The 14,337-nt window shown below is 37.4% G+C and overlaps 1 long non-coding RNA gene across 1 annotated transcript; it reads right to left on the reverse strand.

Annotated features, from left to right (window-relative positions):
* Positions 1 to 455: 455 nt before the first annotated feature.
* Positions 456 to 13,891, reverse strand: LOC122217011. Its single transcript, XR_006201251.1, has 5 exons — positions 13,805 to 13,891; positions 9,526 to 9,742; positions 8,855 to 9,039; positions 7,879 to 7,923; positions 456 to 1,460 (listed from the first exon to the last, which is right to left on the reverse strand). It is a non-coding gene; the product is annotated as an uncharacterized LOC122217011 (long non-coding RNA).
* Positions 13,892 to 14,337: the final 446 nt, after the last annotated feature.

Below are 14,337 nucleotides of genomic sequence, written 5' to 3' on the forward strand. Positions count from 1 at the left end.
ACAGTATGGAAAGCATCCATGTGATGTCTGGTGCAAAGTTGATGGTCAATAAATCTATTTATGTCCAGCCACCTTGCCTTTGCCCTCCAATGATTACAACGATGAAATCCAATCCAATCCCTCTTGCAAGAGAGCAAGTTAAGTAAGTAGCAAAAAGGAAGTAGTCCATAATTAGATTTAATGATGTGGGTGCTGAGGTTAATAGAAGTGGAGTTTTGTCTCAGCTGAAATGGGAATAATACTAATATTTACTTTATGTGAAAATTATAAAGATGAAATAATAATGAAAGTTTATGAACACATAGTTATAATATGTGCTTGATAAACCTTAGTTGACAAAGGATCATAATAGAAACAATGATAACATTAATATTTGAATTTCCCTAGAAAGAAGATAGTAAAAAATTCTAAGGAAAGAAGGAATCCATTTGACAAGTCATCTCGGTGGTTGCTATTTTATTTTAGACACAGAGCTGGTTTCCATATTATAAAATTGAAATATGAGGTTTTACAGTTCTCAAGAATTATCCTTATTCAGAAAATGTTTTCTCCTCTCTGTCCATCCTTCCTGTCAGTGCCATTGTCTGTTCGTGGTTCTTATACCTGCATAAGGTGGGAAGTGAGGGAGTTCCTTATTCTCAGCCTCAAAATTGACTGCTCAGGCTGGCTTTGTGGCCTCTTTGGGTAGTAGAGCTAGGGTGCTTCATAATAAAATATGAAGTCAGTCTGCCTATAAGTGTATCCAGATTAAAATATTTCTACTTGGGACACAGTCTGATTAAGGTTCTTAAGTTTGGACTTTCAACCCAAACTGGTTATTTGACATTTATTTAATCTCCTCATGGAAAAATTGAAGAACGGACTCGCATGCGTTTACATTAAACCCAAACAGATAATTACATTTTTCAGATCTGCTTCATTTTAGACACCAACTCCTCCTTGCTAAGTTTTCAGGGAAGCCAGTCCTGCCCTTCAGGGCTCTTGTGTACCATGCAGCTTTATTTCATGCTTCCTTCTGTGTACTGCAGCTGGTTTATAGCCTCTCTTAAATTTACTCAATGTTCTCTTTTTTTTTTACTAGGACTTTGCTACTCTAAGAATAAATCACAATTACACATTTCCTTTCCCTCCAGCTGTCTTTTAGTACTCCTTTCTCTTTTTCGATTCTTCCTCCTTGTAAAACCATTCCTTTAGTGTTTGCAACCTCACTCTATGACACAGCATTCAACTTCTCCTCTGTAATTTCCCCTTTCCGCAGTCTGTACCACTGCACTGTTCAGTGAGCAAGTACTCATTAAACACCTACCACGTGTCAGACACATGTCTGGAGAGACATCTTCACCTTTCCGTGGCTTTTCTTGTAACCAGCTCTAATAAGTGCGTATCTGGCTTCTCTTTCCATCCTGCAGTTTCTTCCTGTCTATGTGGTGGGAGGAGTGACTTCTTTTCTGATGCGAATTCTTTATTTTAGAGATAAAGACACACTCAGTTTCCAAACACAATACCTCTGACACAACCATCTCCACAGGACACTGAAATGTTATCACAATTTAGGGCTCCCGGTTTTGGATTAGCAGGTGCATTTCAAAAATCGTTAGAAAGAACACAATTATCATCTTACTCTTTTTGTAACCCTTGAAGCCATTCTGGGCTAAAACGTTTGGGACATTTGTATTGTTTCGGGAAGAAGTTGAAACTCCTTAGATATTGCATAGTCTTTTTGTTTTGTTTTTATTTAAGTTTTTATTTAAATTCTATTTACTAACATATAGAGTAATATTGGTTTCAGGAGTAGAATTTAGTGATTCATCGCTTACATATAACACCCAGTGCTCATCCAAACAAGTGCCCTCCTTAATGCCCATCACCCATTTAGCCCATCCCCTCCCCCAACACCCCTCCAGCAACCTTCAGTTCTCTGTACTTAAGAATCTCTTATGGTTTGCCTCCCACTCTTTTATCTTATTTTCCTCTCTTCCCCTATATTCATCTGTTTTGTTTCTTAAATTCCACATATGATTGAAATCATATGGTATTTGTCTTTCTCTGACTTATTTCACTTAGCATAATACACTCTGTGCAAGCTCCTTGATCTGCTCTGATAACTTTCCAGCTTTAATATAACTTTAATATTCAAATACTGAATTCCTCCTACAATATGTCTCTTCTTGCTTTTCTCATGCATTGTACTTGCTACTATGTATACTTGTCACACTCTCACTCTTCTGACTTTGCCAATGTTAACTCCTTTCATCTCAATATGTGTATCCCTTTCTCTATGAAACCTCCCTGAGTTCCCAGTCTCATGAAACATTTATTCAATGAATGAGTATACATTTTAACACTCGTCATGACTAATACACATTTTATTGTTTTTAATACAGACATCCTGATGATCATTCCAAATAACCTTGTTAATTTCTGAAACTGAAACCAAGTAGCAAATTCCTCTCTAAATTTCTCTGTTGAAAGATGCTACTGACATTTGGTTTTCCCCAACTGCTTTCCCATCTTATCTTACCAGCTGATCCAATACATGACTAGTTACAATGTTGCATCCTGGCTTGTAATTTTTTCAGTGGCAAGGCATCTTTATTTGCTAACAATGTAGTAACCAGGATAAAATATTTTTGTTTTCTTTCACTTCAGTAGAGACCAGTGCTGGTTTATTTTTGCATTTAAAAAAATTATTTATTTTTGAGAGACAGAGCATGAGTGGGGGAGTGGCAGACAGAGAGGGAGACACAGAATCCCAAGCAGGCTCCGGCTCCCAACTGTCAGCACAGAGCCCCACACGGGGCTCAAACTCACAAACCCCAAGATCATGACCTGAGCTGCAGTCAGACGCTTAACCCACTGAGCCACCCAGGCACCCCTATTTTTGCATTGTTAATGGAGTACCTGATACTAAGAAAACTGGGGCATCTAACTGCTGATAATTAGCATGCAAGTAGCATTCCCATTTAACCTAAGACTGAATAGAAAAAAGAGACAGGAAAATTTATTTATCAGAAATTAATGAAGAATGAGAAATGATGGCTAATTGAATCAGCATTATTATCATTAAACACACCCTATTTATTCAGCTCTTTGATGTATTAGGTCATTTAAGGTATACCCATAGACGGTTGCCTGTAGGACCTCTTCTCACATGTTAAATGTCCTCGTAAAGCAGGGATTATTTCCTCTCTTAGTTTTTTAAATGCTGTTCTCATTAAAAAAATTTTTTTTCTAATATTTATTTTTGAGAGACAGAGAGACAGAGCGTGAGCGGGGGAGGGTCAGAGAGAGGGAGACACAGAACCTGAAGCAGGCTTCAGGCTCTAAGATGTCAGCACCACTGCAGGGCTCGAACCCAAGAACTATTAGATCATAACCTGAACCAAAGTCAGATGCTTAACCAACAGAGCCACCCAGGTGTCCCTATTCTCATTTTTTAATTAAAGGTAGAGAAAGCTATGCAGACCTTCTCTTTATGTAAATATGCCTTGAAAGTCATCGGTAAATACAAGTATGTGGCTGATGGAAAGGAAACAAAATTTGGATAAGCAAAATGTTTAAACTGGACTAGAGTTCTAATGTTAAAAGATATCATTACGTGTCATAACTTTTTATTGTTTTTCTTTTTGCTGTATATAGAAGGAATAGTATTTTTTTTTTTTACTTTACAGTTAAAATCTCTAATTTTTTATGTGGATTTGAGAGTATCCTAAGTGTAACAGGGACCCAGCGTGAGTAATACTAGTAACACTTCATGCATTTAATGCTTGAGAATATACAAAGCCCTTTTCCATGGATTACTTTTAAAAAGCTATTTACTTTATCCCTGCGAAGGGTATTAGGCGGCTATTCTTGCCCAAGTAACTATATAAACTTTTTGACAGAGGATTTATGACATAATCTCTTTGCATTTTTACCGCCTGGCATAGTGACGCTCAATACATTTTTTAAAAAATGAATAAATGAACAAACGGTAAATAAAAAATTATTTTATTTTTAATGTTTTTAACTTATTTTTGAGAGAGAACAAGACAGAGTGCAAACAGGGGAGAGACAGAGAGAGCAGGAGACACAGAATTCAAAGCAAGCTCCAGGCTCTGGATTGTCAGCACAGGGACGGATGCGGGGCTCAAACTCCCCAACCAGGGGATCATGACCTAAAGTCAGATGCTTAACCAACTGAGCCACGTAGGTGTCCCTGAATAAAAACATTTACAATTTGGGTAAATGGCAGAGGGAGAAATTGGACCCAGGTTTTCTGGCCTCTAAACTATTTTGAATCTGAGAAAACACTATAAACTGCTTGGGTCTGAAGACCCTTTCTATGTCCAAAAGTGGCTGGCTTTGCATTAGGACACACATCCTGTTGGGATGGGAAGACGGGTATAATGTAAAGATCAGGGAACTGAAAGATGTACAAGTCCGGACGCAGAAGAGTCAGTATAGATTGTGTGTGAAGGGGAGAGTCAGATAGGCTGCTTGACTTGTCAGAGATTCTCTGCTGCACAGTCTGTGGGCTTGCTGGGAGATAAGAATCTTTACATCCAGCTGAAATTAATTGTTCCTGCTTTTGTTTTTTATTGTGGTAAAGAAAACATAACACAAAATGTATCTTTTTAAACATCACATTCCTCAAAAAATTAAACACACGGTTGACATATGATTCAGCAATTCCACTGCTGGACCTATACCCAAAAGAAATGAAAGCAGGGACTCGGACAGATCCTTGCACACCCACGTTCATAGCCGCATCGTTTGCAATGGCCAAAAAGTGGACGCGACCCAAGTGCCCTTCTGCAGATGAATGGATATGAGTGGTATATACATTCAATGGAATACTATTCAGCCTTAGGAAGGGAGGAAATTCTGACACTTGCTACAACATGGATGAAACTTGAGACGTTATACTAAGTTATATAAGCCAATCACAAAAAGACAAATCTTGTATGAAACTAATTTTACACAGCCAAAACAATCCCATTAATGGTCTGCAAGGATTGTTGAAGATGGCCTTATGCCTTTTCTTATTTGTCTTTTACCAAACAAGACACTTTGGTTTGGCAATTCATCTCATTTCAAGCCTCTTTATTCGAGTGTAATAGAATGCACTAAAAATATTGATTGCATCATCTTGGCTTGTTTGCAAGCAAATTAACTCAGAATGTGATTCTGAAGTGTGGAACTATAGGGACTGTGTAAAATCAAATTCTTGCAAAAAGATATGCCCTGTTTTGAGGGTAAATAGGCAGCGGACATGGATAACTCAATAAATGTAAGGGAACTGAAATAAAAATTCCTGCTTTTTAGTTTTGTTTTTTTGTTTTAGTGTAAATTATATCTCACCAACTATGTTTCCTAATTCTTTTTATTAGGAAAAATAAATTTACAGAAGAAGAGGAAGCCTAACAAAAGAGCATCACAACATTTAAAAAATTATAAAATATTTTGAGACAAATTATAAGAACAACATAAATTGGAGAAAACATTTTAAATGGTAATTATAATTACTTTTAATTTATACTACATTAAAAAAATCAAAATAGCCTGTAATCTTAAGCTAGTTAATTCTGTTAAAAAATTGTAAAAGTTTAGGGGCACCTTTGTGGCTCAGTTGGGTGGTTAAGCGTCTGACTGTTGATTTAGGCCCAGGTCGTGAGGTCATGATCCCAGGAAAGTGGAATGGAGCCCCACGTCCAGCTCCCTACGGTCCACTGGTGGTGGAGACTGCTTAGGATTCTCTCTCTCCTACTCTCTCGGCTCCTCCCCCACCTGCGTGTGCACATACTCTCTCAAAAAAAGTAAGTTATATAAACCGTCATAAGAATGTGAGCAATACAGAAACTAAAAGAAATAAAATGTCTACTTTTGTCCAGTTTCCTTAATTTGTATTTCCTTTCACTAAAAGTAATTAATATGAACATTTTTGTTATTCTTCCTGAAAAAAAATATGTATTTTATCTATTTTATTCTTTTTATTATCTATACAATATCCTGAGATTTGATTTGGTATAACTGCTCTGCCCATGTCCATTATTTCTGTCCTCTTACCATTATCAGTTTCCTCAAATCTGTTAATCACACTGCAGCTGAGGTGATCTTTTTGAAATTAAAAACGATTCAAAATTTAAAAAAAGGGGGGAGGCACCTGGGTGCTTCATTCAGTTAAGCATCCGACTCTTGATTTCAGTCAGGTCATGATCCCAGTATTGTGGCATCAATGGCCCTGAGGCCCTGAGTCCGGCTTTGTACTGAGCGGGGACTGTGCTTGGGATTCTCTCTCTCTCTCTCTCTCTCTCTCTCCCCCTCCCCTGCTCTTGCTGTCTGTCTCTCTCTCAAAATAAAGAAATAAACTTAAAAAAAATTGGCTACTATGTAAAATTTTTTAAGGACTCCTTATGAGTTTACATTATACCTGACACAGAATAAACATTCTGCTAAATATTTGATGAATGAGAGGAAAGAAAGCTTTACAGTACAGGAAAGAAGAAACACAGAAATGAAAGAAGGGAAAAATTTTAACCAATTGCTTTCCCTCATTTTTTGTTATTTAAAAAAATTTTGAAATGAGTATACTTATTACATGCATTTATGCATAACTGTGCATCCAATACTGTATTTCATAAAGTTTAAAAAATTTCATTAATATGGAAGGTTATCTTATTTCTTAACAGAATGAGATTGAGCATCTTTTCATGTGCTTATTGAGCACCTATTTTTTTTCAAAATGTCCCCTTATATAATATATATAACACATAATATATATTATAATAAATATAATATATATAATATACTTTATATAATATAAGGTATATCCCAATATATACCTAATAAGGTATAAGCCCCACAAATGGCTGATGTTTTCTTATGTTTTCATTTATGCATATTTTCTCCATAGTGCCCATATGTTTTTGATTTAAAAAAAAATTTAACAATTAAGTAGTGCATTTGATTTGTTCGTGGGGTTGGAAATACGTGTGTGCGCAACTCTAAACTGCTTCAGTCATTTGGAGAGTGGGTGGCATTAATGAGATACATGGAGATTTGATAGCAGTATGAGGTAATTTGTTTCATCTGGAGAATATTCCAGCTCTTCCCCATGCAGGTGAGTAGGTGGCCCTGTGGTCAATGATGGGTGAGACCCTTAACCAATCCTGGCAGAACAAGACTCAGAGCAGGACGCTAACACCGGCTTCATGTATAACCAAATTATCGTTTTTATTCTTATAAGTTTTAACAGTATGATGAATAATGCCCTATAAAATGTAGATCGTTTCATTGTATTTTACCTATATATCTCAGTTTTCTTAAGATAAATGGATTTGATATGCAAAATGCTACTATTTAAAAAAAATTTTTTTTAACGTTTATTTATTTTTGAGAGTGAGAGAGACAGAGCATGAGCAGGGGAGGGGCAGAGAGATAGGGAGACACAGAATCTGAAATAGGCTTCAGGCTCTGAGCTGTCAGCACAGAGCCTGATGCAGGGCTTGAACTCATGGACCACAAGATCATGACCTGAGCTGAAGTCGGACACTTACGCGACTGAGCCACCCGGGTGGCCCTGCAAAATGCTACTTTTAATTATTAGTAAAAGAGGAAACATAAAATTGGTTGTGGTTAATATTTATTTTTCATATATATAGAGTCTGTGTTTTTGTACATTAGAAATAAATATTACAATGCAAAATAGCTCTTCGGGTGCTTTTTTTCTGGTATTTAATGGAACTGGAGGTAATAGTACTGATTATGTAGAATTGTAAAAATGTATTTTAATGAAAGAGAGATAATGCCTAGGTACTTTAAAGAGCTGACACTTGCCTCCACCCCAAACAAGATGATGATATGAACTAGTAACTCATAATGAAAAAAATTACTTACATGAATATGTAAATGCTGAGATTTAATGAAGTCCCATGTTCTGTGCTGTGAGAAGAAAAAAAAAGCTTAACAGAAACAAATGTGATTACATACTTTAGTTGACTTTTCTTACGTACAATAATTTTTGTTCAATTTGGCCTTTGATAATCAATTCTTAAAAGAAAGTACAAATAGAAACCTGTTCATTTTCTGTCACTGAAACCTGAGTGTGTGTGCAAAGTCATTTTTATTTATAAAAATAGTTAATTTTTGTTTTTGTATTTTAAGGGGATCATTTGTTATCATGATGTTTGTATTAATAGCAAGAATATTGATTTTTAAATTGTTTTCTGTTTTATAGCATACATTGAAGGGACTAATTTGGTTTTTAATATGGGGTATAAGTAAAAAAAGACATTCCTCTTGGTAATGGAAATTACTTGAAAATTTAATTTGACTTGTATTTAATTATGATTCATTTTAATTTCATTAGACTTAAATTACTCTATATTTACACTTGCTAAGCATGGTCCACTGTGACTACTCAATAGGTTTCAGCACTCAAACAATCTCAGCCTTAGAAATGAAGTGATTTTTGAGAAAATTTGTATTCATAAAAACACTTAAACATGCATTAATAAAAGTGTATTTTTATTCATGCTAAAAGGAACCTATGTTCAAATTGGGCCAAAAAATGTACAATATTTCCTTAAAGAAAGCCATTATGAGACTTACACTTAATAGAAATTATAACCAAGCATCTGTACATAACGCAAAACAAAATAGAAAATGTTGACTCTTGTAGAACCATTTATTTTGGTTGCTACCCAAAATAAAAAAAAAAAAAAACAAACACCCCCCCCCCCCAACTTCCTTCTTAGTAAGATTCATGTATACTTCTTAAAAGGAAATCATAATTTTAGCATTTCCTGCTGTAAAATTCAGAAAAAAATAGAAGGGGGGGATTAGTGCATTTTGAAGATGAGAACATAATAACCTGTAAAAGGCTGATGCTCAGGGTAATCTGACTTCTGTCATGTTGGGAGAATGACTGCCGGCTCAGCATGAACTACAGAAGGACAGCTGTGAGCTTCTGCATGTTATTTGCACTTCCATCATCTTCTGGCTGATCTTCAAAGAGGTTCCCAAGCAGAGTTCAAAATTCGCACTGTGAAATTCTCCCTGTAATCCAGATTAGAGGTTGAATCTGCATACCAAATCCCAGGTAGGAGGTACTCACAGAGGTCCTAGTCACTTAAGGATCAAATGGCAGCTGCCATTTTAAGTGGCTTTCTAAGACTGTCTACAGAGAAGAATGAAAACATGCCTTCACGTTCTTCATTTTAAAGATTCTAGATACATACATATATATATATATATATATATATATATATATATATATATACATTTTTAAACTATGACTATGACTGTCTTTCTTATGGGTTGTAGTACTGGCAGCTCATGCTTAGTTCTATCCTGGAGCCAAATATATACTGAGTCCTTTATCCGTTACCATGCCTGAAAATGCAAGAAATATGCAAATCAAATGGATTTAAACAGTAAAAGGCACTTCTTAACTCATATGACTAGTATTCCAGGAGTAGGCCTGGCTTTAGGATTAGTTCATTGTGGAGCTCAAATATAAACAATTCTGGATTCTATTCTTACCTTTTCACTTGGTTACCAGCAATGTGGTTTTCTCCTAAGGTTGAATGACCTCATGGTTATTGTCAACAGTGACACTGGAGTTTAGGCTTCATTCTTTGTGGACGGTGGGAGAAAGGGCGGAGCTTCCCATTTTTATCTTTGAGGAAAACCTTTCCAGAAATCTGCAGGAAACTTTTCCTCACATCTCTTTGGTCAGAATTGGCACACATTTTCATACCTAAATGAATCAATGGAGGGTGTGTGAGGGAATACATTTATCCTTAGAGCAGTCAAGTTTAACTCTTGAGCTGATATAAATTATTCAAACACCATATCAACTACTCAGTGGGTGATGTGCAGATGGATACGGAGGGGAAGGGGCCTGTCTCAACATGAGCTACTCCCTGCACTGTATGTCGCCCCAACATCCATACAGAGCAGTCTTCCTAAATGTACAATTTTAAGAATGCTTCTTTTTACACAAAATGTTCTCATCCATCCATTTGAGGGTCCTGGTAAGAAAGAGCCTTTCACTTTTATTTAGTTGAATTTCATTTTACTTTTTAACCTGGAAGATTTTAATTCCAGCCACGTGCCTTTATTGACATCACATTTCACTTAAGAATATTTAGTTTGTCTTAAAAATTTCCTTCATATGGTCTATAAATTTTTACACATACCAACTTTTTAAAAAAAGTGTATTTATTTATTTTGAGGGAGAGAGAGAGAGCAGGGGAGGGGCAGAGAGACAAGGAGAGAGAGAATCCCAAGCAGGATCTGTACCATTAGGGCTCAAAATCACAAACTGTGAGGTCATAACCTGAGCTGAAATCAAGAGTCAGACGCTTAACCAACTGAGTCACCCAGGCGCCCCAACACATACCAACTTTTAACTAATGTAATGGTCATTACCACTGATCATTTGATACCCTGAGTTCCTTATTATGGATCTGAGAAAACAAAAAAAAAGGGCCTACTTAAATTCTTTTTAAAGATAAAGATGAAGTTATTTTTAGTTTTCTTGTAAGAACTCAGAACCCTGAACTTTAATTTCTTTTAAGGAGAAGACACTTGTGCTGTCTACACAATTTATATGCATTTTCACTACATACAACTACATGCATCTTTATGCTGCGCTATGTACAGCTGCTTAAAAACCATGATAGTGCTGAAGGAGTTAAAATAACAGAGAAGTAGGGGGACTGGGATTTTCTTTGTCCCTCAAACACAGGTGTATTGAGGTCAGATCACTTGGAACACCCAGGAAATCAATCTGCAGAGTGGCAGAAAGATCTCCACAGGTGGAGGGGAACAGCTTGACAGGATGGAGGTTCGTGTATGTGAACTGGGGGAGAGAAAATGGCGTAGGCACAGAGGGGAGGGAACCCCTTCTGTGGAGAGGCAAAAGGAAGAGAAAGACAGAGGGCTTCAGTATCAAGGAAAACCACTCTGGACCATGGAACAAGAAATATGGACAGTACCAGTTTCTATTTTGCAAACAGCCTTAGGAGCTGAAGCTCAGAGGTCCCAAAGTGCATGACTTTCTTCTAACCTGAGCTGGCCCTGCATGTGTGCCTGTGGGGGAGGGAGCTGCCCCGGGGCATTGTAGCAATCTCAGGGACACACTGGGAGAGAACAGTCCCCTTCCTTGAGCACTGTGGGAAGAGGGTTTATTGCCTCTTCAAGGACAAATGACCCTGCAAGAGCCAGACAAAGGCTTTTTATCAGCAGGGCTGAGGGGCACTACACCAGAACAGGGTCCACAGGGTGCAGGCCCCTTAAGACATAGGGTTTTGAATCCCAGCCAAGTGTCTAGAAGGTGCAGGAGACTGTGGAGTTGGGCAGGCTGACGGCCTGCACTACTCTGTGAGGGCTGCAAGAACAGTGTGGTTTGAGACACCCAGTCTGGGAGGAGAGATTGGAGTGTCTCCATTTTTCTCAACAACAACATGGTGGGGCTTCAGAGAACAGGATGGCGGCCCCCAGTGGAGGTGAGACCTGCTTACACCAAACCGCGCCCCTCCGTGCCTGGTAACTGCTTGTTTACTGGAGTGAGACTGACTGATAAAATGCAGTCAGCCTCTCCTCCAGACCAGTGCTGCCACCAGTCCCAGGCACCAACAGACAACTTTTTTTGTGTTCCTCTGTTTGTCTATTTGTCTCTTTGTTCTTCTCTTCTTCTCTTCTGTTCCCTTTTCTTTTCTCTTCCTATGTTCTTTTTTTCCATTTGGAATCAGGCTTATAGTTTCTGATTTGTTTTTGGTAAACATATTTTTTTTCTGCTTTGTTTGTTTAACCAGGCATTTTTACTCTATTCTTTTTACATCTTTTCTGTATCTTCTTTATTTTCCTTTCTCTCTCTCTGTACTAACTGTATAGTTCTTTTGATTCTCTGCTTGGTCTTCTTTTCTCCCCTTTCATTTTTCTCCTGTATGAGATCAGGCTGCCCTCCTGCCCTTGCCTTTTTTCCAGAGTTATATCAATGAACAAATCAAAGCAACCTGGTGGAAGGTCCAAACACTCCGCCACAACAAGCAAGGAGAAGCCTTGCAGAGGACTGACCAGTGGGATAGAGCAGCCAAAATGCAACAACAGAGTGCACGCAACACATTCCAAAAACACTTCCTGAAATGCCAGGCCTGGGACAGTGTATGACTCTTTTTTAATATAGTAGTACTCACAGGTTCAGGACACATAACAAGATTTTAAAACATGCAAGAGACAGAAACCTAGCCAAAATGACAAAATGGAAGAATTCTCCTCAAAAGAAATTCCAGGAAGAAATGACAGCCAGAGAATTGCTCAAAACAGATTCAAACAATATATCTGAACAAGAATTTAGAATAACAGTGGTGAGACTAATAGCTGGGCTTGAAAAAAGCATAGAAGACAGCAGAGAATCTATTGCTGCACAGATGAAAGTCCTAAGAAATAGTCACAATGAATTAAGATATGTTATAAATGAGATGCACAATAAACTAGGTACAGTGACAATGAGGATGGAAGAAGCAGAGGAAAGAATAGGTGAAATAGAAGATATAATTATGGAAACTGATGAAGCTGGAAAAAAATAGGGGAAAGAAATATTAGATCATGAAGGGAGAATTAAAGAGCTAAGTGATTTCATAAAATGAAACAATATCTGTATCATTGGAGATCCAGAAGTAGAAAAGGAAGAGAAGGGGCAGAAGGTTTATTTGAACAAATTATAGCTGAGAACTTCCTTAATCTAGGGAAGGAAACAGGCATCCAAGTCCAAGAGGAATAAAGAACTCTCTTCAAAATCAACAAAAAACAGGTCAACACCATGCCATGTCATAGTGAAACCGGCAAAAAAAAAAAAAAAAAAAGAGAATTCTGAAAGCAGCTAGGGAAAAACGGGCCATAACCTACAAAGGCAGACACATAAGGGTAGTAGCAGACCTGTCCACTGAAACTTGACAGGCCAGAAGGGAATGGCAGGAAATATTCAATGTGCTAAATAGGAAAATAATGCAGCCAAGAATCCTTTATCCACCAAAGCTGTCATTCAGAATAGGAGAGATAAAGGCTTTCCCAGACAAATAAAAACTAAAGGAGTTAATGACCACTAAACCAGCCCTGCAGGAGATCCTAAAAGGGATTCTGTGATTGGAAAGCAGCAAAGACAACAAAGGGCCAGAGAGGTCACCATAAGCACAAAACCCACAGATAACACCATGACACTAAATTCGTATCTTTCAATAATCACTCTGATTGTAAATAGACTAAATGCCCCAATCAAAAGATATAGGGTATCAGAATAGATAAAAACCCAAGATCCATCTATATGCTGCCTATAAGAGACTCATTTTAGACCAGAAGACACCTGCAGATTGAAAGTGAGGGGATAGAGAACCATCTATCATGCTAATTGACGTCAAAAGAAAGCTGGAGTAGCCATATTATATCACACAAACTCAATTTTAAAACAAAGACTGTAACAAGAGGGAAAAGGGTATTATATCATAATTAAGGGGTTTAACCATCAAGAAGAGCTAACAATTGTAAATGTTTATGCCCCTAACATGGAAGAACCCAAATGTATGTGTGTGTATATATATACGTATATATATATATATATATATATATTGGTATATATATATATATATATATACCAATGAATCACAAACATAAGCAAACTTATTAATAATGCCATGATTGTATGGGACTTTAATATTCCGCTTACATCAATGCACAGACCATCTAGGCAGAAAATAAATAAGGAAACAACAGCTCTGAATGATACATTGGACCAGATGGATTTAACAGATATACTTACAATTTTTTCATGTTAATACAGCAGAACACATTCTTCTTGAGTGCACGTGAATCATTCTCCAAACAGATCACATACTGGGTCACAAAACATCCTGCAACAAGTATAAAAATATTGAGACCAGGGGCGCCTGGGTGGCGCAGTCGGTTAAGCGTCCGACTTCAGCCAGGTCACGATCTCGCGGTCCGTGAGTTCGAGCCCCGCGTCAGGCTCTGGGCTGATGGCTCGGAGCCTGGAGCCTGTTTCCGATTCTGTGTCTCCCTCTCTCTCTGCCCCTCCCCCGTTCATGCTCTGTCTCTCTCTGTCCCAAAAATAAATAAAAAATGTTAAAAAAAAAAAAATATTGAGACCATACCATGCATATTTTCAGATCACAATGCTATGAAACTTGAAATCAACCACAAGAAAAATTCTGGAAAGCCCCAAATATGTGGAGGTTAAAGAATATCCTACTAAGGAATGAATGGTTCAACCAGGAAATTAAAGAAGAAAATAAAAAACATATGACAGCAAATGCAAATGAAAACATGACAGTC

Source organism: Panthera leo, chromosome B1, assembly GCF_018350215.1.
Source record: "Panthera leo isolate Ple1 chromosome B1, P.leo_Ple1_pat1.1, whole genome shotgun sequence".
Lineage (NCBI taxonomy): Eukaryota > Metazoa > Chordata > Mammalia > Carnivora > Felidae > Panthera > Panthera leo.